The sequence below is a fragment of the Mus caroli genome, unplaced genomic scaffold (assembly GCF_978045245.1).
Source record: "Mus caroli unplaced genomic scaffold, Mus_caroli_1 scaffold_7, whole genome shotgun sequence".
NCBI lineage: Eukaryota > Metazoa > Chordata > Mammalia > Rodentia > Muridae > Mus > Mus caroli.
Genome location: NW_028227262.1, coordinates 141,710,758 through 141,724,710, shown reverse-complemented (window position 1 = coordinate 141,724,710; position 13,953 = coordinate 141,710,758). Strand labels below are relative to the sequence as shown.

Here is a 13,953-nt window from a genome sequence, read left to right as displayed (position 1 = left end):
GATGCTTAGAAGAGCACAGACAGAAGTATTTGAGCCTTAAAAAAAAAATTTAAAGTAATAAGCAGTAGCTGTCTCACGTCCTTCTCTTCAGCTCATTACAGAGCCCACAGTAGACATTGGAGGAGGAGGGGGAGGAGGAGGAGGGGAGGAGGAGGAGGAGGGGGGAGGAGGTGAGGAGGAGGGGGAGGAGAAGGAGAGACCTTTAGGGTATTTTTACACCCAAAATTTATTTTTTTAATGTAAAGATAAAATTAAGCATAAAGATGGCAATTTAACTCCGATTTCAAGAGCTACCCAGAATCTCTCCCTCGCACCTTAACAGAGCACATAGCTCAGAGAAAACATTTGTTGGGCCTAGGTTTGAGGCCAGTGCAAAATAACAAAAAGTCCCGAAAAAAATTCAATATATGCTCTTAATATAGAGACAGAGAGAACTAAGACACTCTAACTTAGCATGCCTTGCATGATCCAAGTTCTCTCTCTCTCTCTCTCTCTCTCTCTCTCTCTCTCACACACACACACACACACACACACACACACACACAAATATATATATTAGTTCGGAAGGCCTGGTGATCCTTTATATGCCTCTCCAAATGCCTGGGTAAGAGTTTTCTCTATTCGTGTGTGTTCATACCTGTGACTCCCCAGATTGTGTTTTCTAAGATAATTGTACCAATTTTACTTCCTCAAGCCATGTAAAAGGTGTTTTCATCAAACCTCATCTGCTCAGTATGGGGTCCTTCTCTTCTCCCACAGTGGAATAGGTGTAGCTACTCTATGTTTCATCTGCATTTTGCTCTGTGAGACATCTCTTATTATTACACTGGCCACTCAGGTTTACGCTTCTGTTCCTCGGTAAATTGTCCAACAACTATTTCTGACGGTTGTTGTCTTTGTATTCTTCGTATTGATTTGTATTGATTTGTGAGTCCTGAATACTGGCTCTCTGGTTGTTATATGCACTAAAAATATATTTCAAAATTGCCTTTTCTACTTTTTAAAGATTTTTTGATGTAGTTTGATATAATTAAATGGATTTATCTTTGCTCTCATGAGCACAACAGCATTGTTTATAATAATCAAAAAAGGAAACATCCTCATAGCGCATCACTAGAAAAATGGGGAAATGAGTCACTCTGGATACACTCAGAAAATAGAAGGCTATGCCACAGCAAATGTATTAGCCCACACATCCCAAAATAGGTAAATCATACTAACAGAAGTCTGTGTGGGAAACACAGTAGAAGATACCAAACAATATAAACATATATAGACTTTAGAAACATTTAAAATGCATAATCATAAAGTATTTAAATGTATGGGGGAATCAGACTGAATTTCAAAGTCATATTTGCCATGTGGTTCTTTTTTAAAATTTTTTTCATTGTATATGTTAAATTTATACAGTACTGTGTGCTACATATGGGCATTACACATATGTGCACATGCGTGCGTGCACATACACACACACACACAACACACACACACAGATGATACATTGAGAGTAGTCCCCCTACTGTGATAGAAGACAATAATGCCTAGAGAAACCTTAATAGTGATGACCTACACACAAGTTTCAAAGGAAAACAGTGCTCTAGATGGAATTGGGCCAGGGGCCATTCCTGTTATATTATGGCCACGAATCTAGCACCACTCTTCCTATGTCCTGAGAACCCAAGTAAAGTTGAACTTAAAAATAATAGATTAATATGCTTGCCGGATATAATTTCTAGACAGGAGAGCATTTGGATAGGTGCTGAGAAAGCAGCTGTAATTATTAAAAGATCAGCATCACTAAAGGGAAGCATTTTGCCTGCACTGAGACCAGAAACAAAACCTCAGAGGTGTTACCTAATGATAAGCCAACTTCATTTAAAGGAAGAAAGCCTGAACTGAAGAAATTCCAAGCTCCTCAAAAGCAGCAGCTGAGGAATGCGCTATCTGGGGTCAGTGTGCAGATGCTGAAACACCTGTGGGACAGCAGGGCCAGGGTGCATCGTGAGCTGGCAGAACTTGGCAGCATGATTCCTGGTGGAAGCATGGAAGATGAAGGACTGATGGCATCCTGGAGTCTTGGCTCCATGATATCAGAGAACAGCTAAGCCCAGAAATGTTTTAACATTCTTGCAAGAAGGCTCTCAGGGGCCAATTGTGTGAAGCTATGAAGGCAAGAGCAAGGTTGCTGCGATGAGCCCAGGGCCATCAGATATGCAATGAGGGAAGCTGCAGTCATGGAATGGAGCCGGTCCAGGAAAGAGTATGTGTCTGTCCCAAGGGCAGCAGAGTCGGAGGACTGAGACACGATGCTGCAGGATTTAATATGACTGTTCCTTTCTAGCCTGGGATCTTCCCTTGGGAATAGGATGTTTACCTATTGTACTGGTATTGTATTGTATTGTATTGTATTGTATTGTATTGTATTGTATTGTATTGTATTGTATTGTATTGTACTGTTTGTGTTGTATTGTATTGTGTTGTATTGTATTGTGTTGTGTTGTGTTGTATTATGTTGTGTTGTATTGTATTGTGTTGTGTTGTGTTGTATTATGTTGTGTTGTATTGTATTGTGTTGTGTTGTATTGTATTGTACTATTATTGTATTGTATTGTGCTGTGTTGTATTGTATTGTATTGTGTTGTGTTGTATTGTACTATTATTGTATTGTATTGTGCTGTGTTGTGTTGTATTGTATTGTGTTGTGTTGTTCACGAACAAAGTTCACGAACTTTGAACTTTCACAGTATTGGAATTTTTAAAGACTTAAATTTTTAGAGTTGAATTGAATGCCCCTTATACCATAGTGATGAACAAACCTTAAAACGTTAAGTTTTAAGTCTCATCTTAATAAGGGGTGGGGTTGTGATGGGTAGTATTAATTGTCAACAGGAGATGGACCTCTAGGGATGCCTGTAGGGATCATCTTGACTATTTTAACTATGGCAAGAAACCTGCCTTCCATGGGTGTCACCACCCCCTAGTTGAGACCCTGGACTGTATAAAATAAATAAACCTAGAGGCATTTATTTGTCGTTCTCTACTCCGACTGCTTCTGTAAGCAGTCACTTTACACGACTAACTGCTTCCTTCACTGTGGTTTAATTTTATGACAGTGGTTTTCAACCTATGGGTAATGACCACCTTTGGGGGTCAAATGACCTTTTCACGGGGGTTGCCTAAAGCCATGGGAAAACACACTTATTTATATTACAGCCCATAATGGTATCGGCATTATAGTTATAAAGTACAACAAAAATAATTTTATGTTTGGGGGTCACTACAACATGAGGAACTATATTAAAAGGTTGCAGCATCAGGAATCTTGAGAGACAGTGTTTTACGAGGTCTCATTTGTGAATTGTTGGCTTTATTTTCTGAGTGACTGAGTGACTATTCAAAAGGTTCTTGTCTATGCCTATCTCTTGGTTCCTTATTTTATCACAGAAGTAATATACTACAAAAATAACTTCACATACAAAATTCTAGTGGCAGTTTCAGTTAAAATTAACTTATAGGAAAGCTTAAACATCGTATTATAGTTGCATACCATTCAAAACTCCAGAAAGCATTTAAACAGGAATACATGTCATTATTCACTTGGGATAAACAGAACAAATAGTACCAAAACTGAGCCCCCAAAACTTATAGGGTACTCACTCCCAAATCTTAGGAAAGAAAGACAGCCTTAATGTGGGCATTAGTAATCACTGGCTCATGAATAGTTAGCCTTTATTGGAACTGTTAACATAATTTATAGTTTTACTTTGTAAGGAAGCTGATGTTGTACTTCTTTTGGTCCTTGAGAACTGTCAATCAAGGAACTTACCACATACTTATTCATTCCAAAAGGCACTAGAGATGAGAATTTAAGCCTCTGCACAAAGCTAATACCTGAAGCTTATAAAAACTATCCAACATTGGTCTGTAATTTATTTTAGACGATAAAAGAAAAAAAACATCATTTCCTTGGAAGACAAAATTTTGTTCCTACAGGAAATTAAGATAAGAGCCCATCGTTTAAAGTCAACACCCTGGTAACCGGACAGTTATTTCCCAAGTGTGTGTCACCAGCTCTCATTCTGTGTTATTTTCAAAGGCTTCTCTTGCCAGCCCCATGATCGAGCAATCTTCAGATGTTATCCAAGTCACTGCTGGGTCAACTTCAGAAGAATTTCAAAGCAGGAGGAGAAAGAGTTAGACTAAGAGCACGGAGAGCTTCATTTTACCAACCTCTAAAGAAAAGCAGCATCAGGGAACAGGAAATCTGTTTCCATATTCTATATGTTGAAATAATATGCTCATTGAGTCGGGAGTCGCTCTGGTGTCTATGTCTGTCTCTAATGAGCCATTAGTCTGTTCTGAGTCATGTGGAAGAAACATGGAGTTGGTATTGACAGAAGAGTCTCCTAAGAGGATGGCTCCCATGAGTAGAACTGAGACCATTGCCATTCTTGGCTCTGTGTTGCTTTTACAGGTACCAAATGGTCACTGGTAGCATAAATAGCCAGTTGCAGTTAATATCACAATGTGACTTTTGTTGTGACATATAAGATTAGACAAAGTTTGGATAATTTGCTCCTCTCATAAACCAAGCAGGTTTGACCGTAGTGTTTTATCATAAACCTAGATGCTTCATAAGAAGGAAATGGAAAAAAAAATCTGTCTATGACTTGGTGATTAGAGATGTATGAAATCACTAGTTTTGGTGTGCTGAAATATCATTATGGGATCTGAACGTTAATAATTCACACTGCCAGAGCAAAAACAATGCCAAAAACATGCCCAGTCTCTGTATTAACAGGCCATGTGCCATTCCTGTTGCTTACCGTTTGGACAGAGTTGCTGCTATCAAATGCAGCACATTGATCTTGAACCTTGGAATTAGTCAGCAGTTTTATGGTATTCATCCAGAGTAGTGGAGATAAAATCTTTGATGCTCAATGCTGTATCATTGCACAGCCCAGGGACAGATCTAACTGGAGTGATGAGGGAATGAAGAAAAGACAAGCATATAAAGACACACAGAAAAGGCTGGGATCAGGTAGATTGGACTGTCTGATAGAGAAGCTTAGAGTGTTTATTATAGACAACTAAATAACAAAATAGAGCCAGTGCATTGTCGCATCTGAATGAGGAGGTGGGGTTATTACGTACAGATAAACAAGGGGGCAGGGTTTATGGTACACAGCAGGATCAAAAAATCAGGCTCAGCTAACCTCATTTTCAGAGCACTCTCTCGAGAGTAGCAGTCTTTGGAGGCAGGAGAGGGTAGGTGGATATTTTCTGCACACACTATCAACATCCATACCTTCTGAGCCTCCCCCTGGGAGGAAACTGCCATGCTCCCATAGGTCTGAGGCGAGGGTCCTTGATGGGGTCACATCCAAGTCAGCAACACACTGCCACTCTGGACTCCACATTCTCAGGGCTTCTTCCATTCCTCACAGTTCAGTAAGGGTATCTGCTCAAGTGAAGAGACTTTCCTGAAGCAGTGGGAAAGCAATACAGAGTCAAGCCTGTGGTGGTTAGAACGAGAACAGTCCCCACAGGCTTATATATTTGAAAATCTGGTCCCCAGTTGGAGGCAATGAGAAAATGATTAGAAGATGCAGCCTCCTTGAAGGAGGTGAGTCACTGTGGTGAGCTAAAGATTTCTAAAGTCTCTTGCCATTCCTAGTGCATCCTCTCTGCTTCCTGCTTTCAGGCCAGGAAGTGGGCTCTAAGATGGCTCCAGTATCATGCCTGATTGCTGCCCTGTTCCTGGCATAGATGGTTATGGGCTCCTGTCATTCTGGCACTGTAAACCCCAAACACATTCATTCTATAAATGGCCTCAGTCATAGTGTTTTTACCACAGCAATAGGAACTCTAAGACAAGACCTGACATCAAAATAAGGTTACTGGGAATAAGAAGATATCTATTTTGTTATCATTGGTACTTAATCATTATTATTTATGTATATGGGGGGTTTGTCCACATGTATGTCTGTACACCACATTTAAGCCTGCTGGGTGCCACTTATAAGTCAGAAGAGGGTGTTGGAGCCTCTGGAACTGGTGTTGCAGACAGTTGTGAGTCACGATGTGGGTACTGAAAATCAAGACATAGGAAGAGCTCTTAAACACTAAACCATCTCTCCAGCCTCCTCCTCTGATACTTTTATGAAACACACGCTCTCAGCATCCAGAAAACCCCTGTAGATTCTTTTATCTCACTAGCTCATTCTCATTTTGATAAATGAATGTTGTTGCATTTTGTGGTATGATGGACTCTGCTGAGAAATCTTTTCATGATCTCAATGAAGATAAATGATAAGCCCATGCTCACTTTACTGGATGTGCCCATATGCTCCAGTCAGAACCTTTTGGGGGACTTCCTCAATAATGAGAAGCTAAATTACAGCATCAAAACTAAGAAAACGGTGGCCTGTTGTACAACCGTCCAGGCAACATCTGGGAGGGCTGACCTACCCATGCTTTCTACTACTTTTGTTAATCTTTGATACTTTAACTATTAGTGCTATCATTATGTCATGAAACCATAAACTGAGATTATCTTTTGTTAATAAAAATGGGTATGTTCACTTAGGTTTATGCAATAATCGGGAATATTAATGTGTCAGGCAACTCTGAGCTCCCAAACACCCCTCATAAGAAGAGGGATGATTTGTTACAACTGTGAGGACTTCAGTGTGGCTGCAGAGTAGAAGAGAACAAGATTATGACTGAGTATTTAAGTATTGGAGGAAGGGACTGAATATATGGCTTCAAGAAGGAGATCAATACAATGCTGAGGATGAGAAGCAGAGATAAAGTATTCTTCCTGTCTTATTTATGTGTACGTGTGTGCTTGTGTGAGTTTATGTACACCAGAAAAGGATGTTGGATCTTCTGGAACTGGAGTTATAGGCAGTTGTGAGCTGCCTGATGTAGGTGTTAGGAGCCAAGCCTGGGCTGTATACAAGAACAGCAAGTACTCTTAACCACTGATCTCTCCAGCCTCATGGCTTAGTCCTTAAGATTCACTCACACTGTTTGCATCCACCTTGAAGACCAAACTACAAGCTGAAGAACATCAAGATGAAGTCAATGCTGATCGCAAGCAGAAGACTCTTGTCTAATTCAATGAAATGGTCAGCTAGCTAGATAAGAATCAGACTGACAGACAGATAGACAGACATGCACAAACACAGAGAGAGAGAGAGAGAGAGAGAGAGAGAGAGAGAGAGAGAGAGAGAGAGAGAGAGACTCTGAAAGAGACAGAAAGAGAGTACCCTTCAGGTGTCCTAAAGATGGAATCCCATGTCTGCTTGGTACTTAAAGAACAAGATTATACAAAACACCCTTGGTTTAAGTCTATCACCCTGAGATAAATAGTAAAAGCCTTCCTTTCATTTCAATACTCCAACTTTAAAACCTAGATCACACGGTCACCCAGCTCCTGTTGAAATGCTTCAGGGCAGAGAAGAAAATGTATGCTGCATAACAACAACCCTTATAGGACTGACATTTTCAGTGCAAGAAGCAATGGGAGGGTTTTCTTTAATCTGAACTTCAGTATACATCCATGAGTGGGCATTCTGAATACCTAGATGTGGGAATAAGAAAAGGTGAATATACTGAGCTTGATGGTTCTGAAAACATGTATAAAATGCAATTTATGCCCTGCATAATGCTTTTTTTAAATAGGTGACAATGTATAAATATTTCATAACACACTTGTGAGGGACAGAATATAACTAAATAAAATAGCATAATGCTAATAGCAGTTGTCCTTGTGGAGAAGAATCAGAAGTGTTTGTGGTTTTCCTTTGCATGCAGACTAGATCCATTCGTCCTTCTTAAATAAGTACACATTTGCTTTTATAACAATAGTGAAGTGTTTGTAAATGCTCAGATTAACTTGCAAGGACCCAAAACATATTGCTAAATACAAGACATACTTAAGGTGATTCATAAAAGTTGAAGATACAAGAAGAAGCAAAGTTATACTAGAAAAATGCAAACAAAACTGAAGACCTGGGCCTCCAACTGCACAGGTGCAGACCACAGGGACAGCACATAGGTGGATGGATGAGTTTCAATGCTAGTGATTACAAATTACCAAAAGCCCTATCTTCACAACGAACAGAGCAACCTTCAAAGCTCAGCCACTGCAAGAAAAACAAGAACAGTAAACACTTACAAAACATCACACTGTGCCCCTAGCGCACAGGTCATTTCAGTGAAAATGGAACATACATAACCCACAGAGAAAACTGAGCATCAACACAGTAGAGATGAACAAATATATCCAATATCACAAGACTGTAAGCCACGTGCTCATACTAGGTAGGTGAGGATCCTCTGCCTGCAAATATCACCTTGCAGTGTTATACAGTTCATAGTTCAAAGTAGAAAATTTCAGAAATTTTAAGACATATTGGTAAATAGCCTACTTATAGGAATCTCTCAGGCACAATTAAGGCACTGATTACAATATAATTCACTACATAAAATTTAAATTAAAATATTTAAAATATCTAATTTAAATATCCTGCTTTAAAAATAAAACTAGAAAAATGTAAAAAGTAACCACCTCAAAGAGCATCTGGGACAACTTAATGAAAATAGATTATGAGTTCCTGCAAGTTTCCTCTAGCCGAGTGCATCCAGGCTCTGCCTCTGGCTCCTGCCACTGCCTTGTGCCAAGTTCTGAAAGCAGCAATCTATGCTCCTGCCTCCAGCCATGAAACTTAGACCGACTGGCTCCTGGAGGGAAGCCGGGGAACACAGCCTCTCCCTGCCTGTCAAAAGGAGAAAAGTAACTTCAGAAAAACAACTGAACGTGCTGAGGAAGCACAAAATGAAGTAGACCTAAAGAACAGGCCAGTGAGGAAATTCTGAAAGTAGATTAAAAAATATAACACACTCCACCAACCTTTTTTTTCCCCAAAAGAGGTCAGAACTGATGGCCAAAATCCCAAATTTCGAGGTAACACTTCTCAACCATCCACAAGTGTCTGCACTGCTTGGGGAGAGAGACTGCATTATTTGACCAGAATTGAAATGACAGAATTTCAAGGCGTTAAATCAGCCTACAGAATACATTTGGATTTTGACATAAATCTTCACTTGGAAAATAAATCTCCCCCCAATGAATTTCATGTAAATGAGAGTAGTGATGTGTCTTCAACGTCCACTGAAATCAAATGGGAATCAGGAAAGGATTTCACCAAATGCTTCGGTCAAACACAGAATAAAGCCAGCAGGAAGAAGCACAGGAGCCAGAGAGCATCTTTACCAAGTTACAGACCACTCTGGTGTAGCTACAGATGGTAGAAAAGGTCATCAGAGATGATATTGGGCCAAATCCCTTGCAGTGCAATTTGGTTCCTGATACAGATGATGAAGGAGAGATGGAAGATGATGAAGATGATGAAGATAGGAAGATATCGATGAAGAAGGGGATAAGGATGAAGGGGAAGAAGTGAGGAGGAAGTAGGTGAGGATGACTAGCATAGAAGACTGATTATTCCTACCTTTTCTTTTCTTTCCTTTTTTTTTAAATTTTTTTCTGATTTCTGGGAAGAAGCCACAGTCACCCCCCTCTCCCTGCCCCTTCTTGAGCCCAGCCATCCTGTTTTTGAGGTCTCTCTCTTCTCAACACCATGGTTCTCAATTTATTTTAGGGGAATACCTTGAGCAAACTAAAATGGGAAGAAAATCTCTACTCTTCTATTCTAAATTCATTTTATCCTTTTTTTCCTCTCAAGAACCAGTGGATTCAATTCCACCACCACCATGCTCTGTGGGAAAAAAAGAAAAGCCCTTCAGTTCCCTTATCACTGCTGGGGGCTGAGGGGTGCTTTTTGTTTTTGTTTTGTTTTGTTTTGTTTTGTTTTTCCTTTCTCTGTGATTACAGTGTGCTCAGTGATGATGTTGTGTCTCTATGTAAATACAGACAGCATTTGCCAACATGGCTCTGACTTTCTCTTAATTAATAAAAAGGAAAAGGGGAAGAATAAAGGTCAGCAAGGGAGGATTGGAGATACCTGCATGGGTTAAGTGGGAGTTTTGAGAAAATGGCTTCCCCATTGGCATGTTTAATTGTGATATTTAATAGGCATCCTTGCACTATTAAATTATTAATGACACTTTTAAAATAAATTTTCTCCTAACGATGCCTTGAACCCAGCCACTCAATAGGAGAATCGACAGAACCTGGAAGGTTTATTTGGAGGTGGCATTCTCTGTTGTAACTCTATTTCTCTATGGGGGGGGCGGGGACTAGAAAGCAAAGAATGCTCATTTTAAATGTTGAAGACTTTGCTTTGTTCCAATAAATTCAAAGTGTGTGCAAAGAACCTGATGCTTTTCTGTCAGAACAGATTCTTAATATGACCTTTTGAGTTTGACCTGCATAATGACATCATGTCAAACTCTGTCTCTCCAACCTTGTATTTTTTGATACATACTTTGCACAATCCCACAAGGCTATGAAGATTGAGTTAAAGGAAATTGAACCATGCCTTAATGTCTCCATAACTAAGTGACGTGGGTACAATTTGCCAGCATTGACTGATATTTTGATTTTTATCTCAATTTGGCATTTTTTAAGTGGGCCTTTATTTAACTCAGATACTATGACAGCGCTTGTTCCCACATGTCACAGACCTGTTGTTCTATTGCCATCTGCACGAAGGACAGCCGCTGTCACATTTTCTTTGGCAGTGTGGACTGACCAAGCAAGAGAGAGTAAGCAGTCAGTGAGGTAGGAGGGAGTCATCAGTCCCAGGTATGTCCTAGACAGGTAGCAGAAGGTCTCAATATGAATCTGATCTCTGTCTGCTCAATGCCATTGTGAAGTGATTAATGTTTCAGAAACTAATCTGACGCATAAACTTTTTAAGGCTGTGTCTTAGGGTTTCTACTGCTGCAAGGAAAACACCATGCAAGTTGAGGAGGAAAGGGTTTCTTTGGCTTACACTTCCACATGGCTGTTCATCACTAAAGGAAGTCAGGACAGGAACTCAAACAGAGCAGGAACCTGAAACCAGGATGCAGAGGCCATGGAGGGATCCTGCTTACTGTCTTGCTTCCCATGGACTGTATTAATGCTGGCCACTGGGCAAACCCCCCCCCCCCACGCCTTGCTTGCAGGGTCCAGCAAAAACTGTGGACACTGTTGGGTAAATTACCATAGTTAGCCGTAGTCAAGGTAGGCCAATCTTCCCAAATCCATCATACACAGGAAAATCTCTAAAACCTTCTGGGTCTGACAGCCAAAGGCGAGTCACGCTCTTGTGTGGCAGCTGAAGCTTTAGTGCAGTCCTGTATGGCAGCTGAAGACCATAGAAGATTAGGGTAACCGCTCAGGTAGCAGTAAGTTGCTGTCATTTTAATGGCACGGGCCATTTGGATTATACTTCCTGCTACAATTTATCCTTCTCAGATCTCTGATGATGATGACAACAGCAAGTAAGCCAGTTACTTCCCAAGGCTGCAGCTGCCTTTTAGCTCATTTTAATCAGGCCTCCGGCCTTATTTTTCTAGATCTCCTGTTGAGAGAGGCAAACACAATTTACCTTAATGAAAGATATCATTCTTAAAAATATAAACTCACAAAATTGTCTTCAAAGTAACTTTTTACTATTCCTTTATTTAAAGGAACTTGAAATAAAGTTTAAAGTTAAAGTAAATAAAGTTTGCCATGACTGCTCTCAGTGATCAACCACTTATGTCTCAAGGTAAATATATTGGGCTTGAAGTTTGTGTAATTTACATGGGTCTAGGAAAGTAATTTAAGGCCTATAAATACAGATTGTAAAGGTCTGAAGATGTAAAACCTTATATAAGTTGTGAGAATCAAAAAAAAATGTTTAAGATGTGTAAATGTGTCTTTAATCTCAGCACTCAGGAGGTAGAGGCAAGCAGATCTCTGTGAGTTCTAGGCCAGCCTGGTCTACAGAGTGAGTTCCAGAACAATCAAGAGTACACAGAGAGATCATGTCTTGGAAAAACAAAATTTTTAAATGACATGTAAATACACATTATAATGGTCTAAGGAAGTGGTTTAAGGTATATAAAAAAAGAAAGAAAGAAAGAAAGAAAGAAAGAAAGAAAGAAAGAAAGAAAGAAAGAAAGAATTTCAGATAACTTTTCCTCACTGTGCTATATGCTATATGAAGATTTCAAAAGTTCACAGTTTTAGCATTAATCCATGGAGCTCTGGTAAACTATTCATCTATCTCTGAGCAGTAGTTTGAATATGCTTGGCCCATGGGAAGTGGCACTATTAGGAGGTGTGACCTTGTTGAAGGAAGTATGTCACTATGCAGGCAGGCTTTGAGATCTCCTATTGCTTAAGCTCTGACCAATGTGGAAGAGAGGACCCTCTTGGCTGCCTGTGGAAGACAATTTTCTCCTACTGCCTGTGGATCGAGACATAAAACTCTCACCTCCTTCTCCAGTACTCCAGTACCATGTCTGCCTGGTGCCATGCTTCCTGCCATGATGACAATGGACTGAACCACTGAATCTGTAAGCCAGCCCCAATTAAATGTTGTCCTTTACATGACCGCCCTTGATCATGGTGTGTCTTCACAGCAATGAAACCCTAACTAAAACAGAAGTTGGTACCAGGGACTGGGGTATTGCTGTGATAGGCCTAACTGGGTTTTTGCTTGAAGGAATGTGGATTTGGGGACTTTGAATTTGGGATGAAGTGGATTGCTTTATGTGAAGCTTTATGGGCCATCCTAGTAGGAATATGAAAGACATTGGTGCTGAGGGCAATTTGAATTCTGGAAGTCTGGCTCAAGTGGTTTCAAAGGAGAAGAGTTTTCATATGTGGTCTAAGGATTGTTTCTCTGATATTTTGGTTAAGAGTGTGGCTGCTTTTTACTCTTGTCCAAAGAGTCTGCCTGAGGTTAAGGTAAAGAAATTTAGATTAATTACATTGACAAATGAAGTCTCAAAAAGCCTAGTTTAGACTTTGTCCTGAGGTTCACTCTTATGAGAAGTAGCTTGATCAAGCATAGCAAGCTTAGAAAGAAAAAATACAAAATGTATAGTGAAAAACAGGAAGTAGAATGGAGCTAAACCCTGTGTTCAAGGATATTGAATTGAATTAAGGGAATGATGACCTCCAGGCAAAATCCCACCCAGCTAAGCTTATTGTTTAGGCATTTGCAGTTGAACCAGGTCTATTATGTTAGACTTCTTTTGTGTGTGTGTGTGTGTGTGTGTGTGTGTGTGTGTGACAGGGTTTCTCTGTGTAGTCCTGGCCACCCTGGAACTCACTCTGTAGACTAGGCTGGCCTCGAACTCAGAAATCCACCTGCCTCTGCCTCCCAAGTGCTCGTGTTAGACATTATTATTATCTGGTTATTGTTTTCATTTGAACAAAAGAAAATATGATTATGTGTCAAATTGAAAAGAGATGGATTATAATCAATATTCTCAGTTGTCAACTTTACTATATTTGGACTGAACTACAATTCAGAACTTATAAAGATCTTGCAAAAAGATAAAGAAAGGCTTATGTTCAGGTGTGGTGATACATGCATTTAATCCCAGCACTCAGGAAACAAAAGCATGCAGATCTCTTGAGTTCAGGGTCAGTCTACAGAGCAAGTTCCATGACAACCAAGCTTAGGCAGTGAAGAAGTTGGGAAACAGGAAGCTGATAATGATGTAATAGAGCAAGAGGGTCCTGATCTGCCGCAGACCCTCTGGGTCCCTGTGTCTGCGTGGAACGGGTCTCTCGACGCGGGTGGGCAAAGCGTGGATGAATGAGTGACAAACAGACACACACAGGAGAGTTCGTGTGGAATCTGAGTGTAATTTTACAACTCGAGCATCAGACTTTTTATGCAGAGGACAATAAGGAAGTTGGGTGACATATTCGCAAGGTACAATTGAGGTAACCAGAATCTTACATAAAACAGAGGAATGCAAAACACAAAAGGT

At 40.1% G+C, this 13,953-nt stretch overlaps 1 pseudogene; it reads left to right on the top strand.

Moving 5' to 3' along the window:
* Window positions 1-4,378: 4,378 nt before the first annotated feature.
* Window positions 4,379-9,498, top strand: LOC110296469 (protein SET-like; annotated as a pseudogene).
* The last annotated feature ends 4,455 nt before the right edge of the window (window positions 9,499-13,953 follow it).